The sequence below is a fragment of the Egretta garzetta genome, unplaced genomic scaffold, assembly GCF_000687185.1.
Source record: "Egretta garzetta isolate BGI_Z169 unplaced genomic scaffold, ASM68718v1 scaffold324, whole genome shotgun sequence".
Lineage (NCBI taxonomy): Eukaryota > Metazoa > Chordata > Aves > Pelecaniformes > Ardeidae > Egretta > Egretta garzetta.
The window spans coordinates 115,275-119,128 of NW_009259426.1; the positions used below are offsets into that span (position 1 = coordinate 115,275).

General features: G+C 55.0%; 1 long non-coding RNA gene and 5 other non-coding genes across 7 annotated transcripts in view; all 6 read left to right on the forward strand.

Moving 5' to 3' along the window:
• Window positions 1-320: 320 nt before the first annotated feature.
• LOC118452088 overlaps window positions 321-3,854 on the forward strand; it is a 5,877-nt gene continuing 2,343 nt past the window's right edge. The window contains exon 1 of one of the 2 annotated variants that reach the window (XR_004841747.1): window positions 321-1,131. This is a non-coding gene — a long non-coding RNA (uncharacterized LOC118452088). The remainder of the gene's footprint in view (window positions 1,132-3,854) is intronic. The other variant, XR_004841746.1, reaches the window with a different exon arrangement.
• On the forward strand, window positions 1,768-1,839 carry TRNAC-GCA. Its single transcript has one exon. It is a non-coding gene; the product is annotated as a tRNA-Cys (tRNA).
• On the forward strand, window positions 2,122-2,193 carry TRNAC-GCA. Its single transcript has one exon. It is a non-coding gene; the product is annotated as a tRNA-Cys (tRNA).
• TRNAC-GCA lies at window positions 2,559-2,630 on the forward strand. The gene has a single exon. It is a non-coding gene; the product is annotated as a tRNA-Cys (tRNA).
• On the forward strand, window positions 3,050-3,121 carry TRNAC-GCA. Its single transcript has one exon. It is a non-coding gene; the product is annotated as a tRNA-Cys (tRNA).
• TRNAC-GCA lies at window positions 3,487-3,558 on the forward strand. Its single transcript has one exon. It is a non-coding gene; the product is annotated as a tRNA-Cys (tRNA).

The following is a 3,854-nucleotide window of genomic DNA, read 5'->3' on the forward strand; positions in this document are numbered from 1 at the left end:
CAAAAGCCCCCCCCCCCTCGGTGCGTTTGTTTTAATTTTTTTTTTTTTTTTTTTGTCCCCTGGTGTTCCTCCAGATGAAGCAGGGAAAGGAATGCACTGGGATGTGAACTGAGGGGCACAGAATCCCAGCATGACAGGGGCTGGCAGGGCCCTCTGGGGATCACCCAGTGCCACCCCCCTGCCCAAGCAGGCTCACCCAGAGCAGGGGGCACAGGACAGCATCCAGGCGGGGGGTGAAGATCTCCAGAGAAGGAGACTCCACAGCCCCCCTGGGCAGCCTGGGCCAGGGCTCGGCCAAGCAGCAGCTTGTTTTCAAGGGCCGCTGGTGGGGTCAGGAGGCTGCTGTGTACCTGGATTTGTCAGTGAAAGTAAGGGTGAGTTTCTCCTGGACACCATGGCCCTGGTGCCCCAGAACACCCAGGGTGACCCCAGCACACATGGGCACTGCAGGGCAGGTAATGGGGTGCTGCTCACCCTGACTGGCTCCTGGGACTTGTACCTCAGGCAGCCCCTGGTGCTGTTGGCCTCGCCTCCATCTGCCCTGGCACGTACCTGCTCCCACAGTGGGCCTCACTTCTCCCTTGGGCATTCTCAGGTCCTTCTGTGCCACTCTGAACGTGTTCAGTGCCGGCAGGGTGCAGCAGAGGAAGGAGCGTGGTGAAGGGAGCAAATCCTCAGCAATTTTGTAGCGCAACCACAGGTAACGATGGACAAGAACACCAAGGTTTCCCAGTGGTTTCTAAAGTGATCTTGTTTTTAAACAGCCGTTTGGCCTAAGCAGTGTGAATCTGCAAAATATGGTAAGTTGTTTCCCAGACTTTCCTGCTGGATAATGGGGAGCTGTGGGCTGGCAGCAGCTGTGGGGGGAACCTTGGAAGAGGACTTGGCTGGGCTGAGGGCAGCTCTCTCCTCTACAGGCCGTTCCACAGAGCAGGCGAGCAGCCGTGGCGTCTTCCCAGCAGACCTGGCACCCCCAGAAGGGGACAGCGGGCGCTCTGGTGTCACCGCGACACTCCAGACCTGCGGCTGAAGTCAATCTCTGTCTTTCTGAGCGGCGGCCGTCTTTGCAGCGCACTGGTGAGCAGGAGCTGTTCCTCGGAGCTGGGGAGAGATGCAGAGACCAGCTTATGAGTAAGAACCCACCCCTAAAATAAAGGTGTTGTCCCTTGACAGATTTTAGCGGCTTGCGCTGGGTTTTTGATTTGCAAAGACTTTTTCTGAGGCGGGGCATGGCGCGATAGCTGGAGGAAATGCTTTGGGTGTTTGGTTTAGCGGTGGGATGGCAGGGTTAGGGTAACGGTTGGCCTTGGTGATCCTAAAGGCCTTTTCCAACCCAAACGATTCTGTTTGCTGTTCCCTGTTGCCGGTCCCTGGGCAGCCGGCTGGGGAATGCAAAGGCTGCGGGCAGCGTGGGAGGTGGCGTGGCAGGCAATTCCTCTGCGAGGCAGGCGCGCTCTCTCACGGCCGGGCACACCCCGAGCCCGAGGAGAGGTGCGGCTGAGTGCCTTGTTTGGTGTTGTGCAGTCAGAGTTTTGCAGTGGTGTTTTTTCTTCTCCGCAACGGGAGGTTTTAGAGAAGGGTAACTGGGGATTGATTAGCTTGGCGCCCAGGAGCCTGGCGGAAGCGTGGTGAGAGCCCTGGGGTGGCGTCGAAGGTAGAAGGAGTGGGAGGTTTGTGGTGTGGGAGAGGCAGCAGCGCAGGCGAGAGAAGGCAGCCGAGCCGCCGCGTCAGTGCCCACAGGGAGCGGTGCCCAGCCCCACTGGGCAGGGGGGTGTAGCTCAGGGGTAGAGCATTTGACTGCAGATCAAGAGGTCCCCGGTTCAAATCCGGGCGCCCCCTCCCCTTTTCCTTCCTTGTGTCCACAACACCAAGTTGGTTTGCAGCTCCTTATTCCAATGCTTTTCCCCCAAACTGTCTGCAGGCCCCGTCCTCCGTTTGATGGGCCGCTGGGGAGAAGCAAAGCAGTAGGTTCCCAGGAGAGTGGAGAACCGTCAGCACAATGTTGGTGAGGAGAGGGCCGAGCGTTTTGTGCGGAGCTGCTTTTTGCCCTGGGATTAATTTGTGGAATGTTGCGGTGGAGATGGCCGGGGAGATTCCTGGCAAGCAGGTAGGCAGCAGGCAGGGGGTATAGCTCAGTGGTAGAGCATTTGACTGCAGATCAAGAGGTCCCTGGTTCAACTCCAGGTGCCCCCTCTTTAGTTGCTTTTTCACCCTTCCTTTTCATGCCAGAATTTGCCTCCGAAGGAAGATGGGGAAGATCCTCCTGGGTCTCGGCAGGTTGTGCTGTGCAGGGAAGGCTGCTGGCTGAGCTTCAGCGTTCCAGGAACTGAGGCTGTGGCCACTGGGAGACGGCAGGGGTTATGCACTGTGCAAGTAGCTACTCCCTGCCTGTGTGTACTCATCTCTGTTTCTTATTCCCTGTCTTAATTCTCTGCACAAACTTCATCAGGCACATCAAGAGGGGTCTTTCAAGTGAAGGAATGTAAGCTGTGGTGGATGTAAGTGCTTGTCTGTCTCTCGAAATGTTTTAAAATGCCCTTGGGAAGGGTGCAGAGCCAGGGGGTATAGCTCAGTGGTAGAGCATTTGACTGCAGATCAAGAGGTCCCTGGTTCAACTCCAGGTGCCCCCTTTGCTTTGGGCTTTGTCCAGGAAAAGGTACGAGGAGCATTCATCAGTTTTTAGTGCGCAGCACACCGCAGGGAGGTCATTGAGCTTCTCTATTCAAGATACGGGGCCCTCGACCGAACACTTCCCATGAGAATCAATATCCCCGTCAGTGATGAAGCAAAGACAGAAAGTTTGTTGCTTGGCCCTAGTAGCAGCTGTTTTGGTCAACGAGGAAACTCGTGGGGATCTCGATTGTGTGCATTAGATCCTGTGTGTGCGTATTTGTCTCCAGAGTGTCTGCAGTAACTTTCTGTGGCACAATTTTGCTTGTGCATTTGCATGCACAAGAGGGTGCTGTCATACAGAAGACTCTAAGCAGTGGTCACAAAACCTGACCTATATATTAAGTTTTTTATGGGTCCTTGCACAAGTGCTGGCCCAGGGGGTATAGCTCAGTGGTAGAGCATTTGACTGCAGATCAAGAGGTCCCTGGTTCAACTCCAGGTGCCCCCTCTTTAGTTGCTTTTTCACCCTTCCTTTTCATGCCAGAATTTGCCTCCGAAGGAAGATGGGGAAGATCCTCCTGGGTCTCGGCAGGTTGTGCTGTGCAGGGAAGGCTGCTGGCTGAGCTTCAGCGTTCCAGGAACTGAGGCTGTGGCCACTGGGAGACGGCAGGGGTTATGCACTGTGCAAGTAGCTACTCCCTGCCTGTGTGTACTCATCTCTGTTTCTTATTCCCTGTCTTAATTCTCTGCACAAACTTCATCAGGCACATCAAGAGGGGTCTTTCAAGTGAAGGAATGTAAGCAGCGGTGGACATAGGAGCTTGTGTGTGTCTCAAAATATTTTAAAATTGTCCTTGGAAGGGTGCAGAACCAGGGGGTATAGCTCAGTGGTAGAGCATTTGACTGCAGATCAAGAGGTCCCTGGTTCAACTCCAGGTGCCCCCTCTTTAGCTGCTTTTTCACCCTTTTCTTCTTTCCCAATCCCCTCACAGAGGGACTATGGAGAGACTTCTTACCCCTCTGAGGTCTTGGAAAGAGATTTGACCCTCCTTTGCCGAGCAGTGAAATCGTACTTTGTAGTTTGCCCCTCTCTTCTCCTGGAGGCTGCAGGTACCCAGGGGAATAAGCTGGTCGGCAGAGGTGCTGCTGGTCTGGTTTTTCCTGTTTGAGCACTGCCCTGACTGTAATCACTGAAGAAGGTGTGTCATGGCTTCCTAGAGGCAGGGCCCTCTGCGGAGATG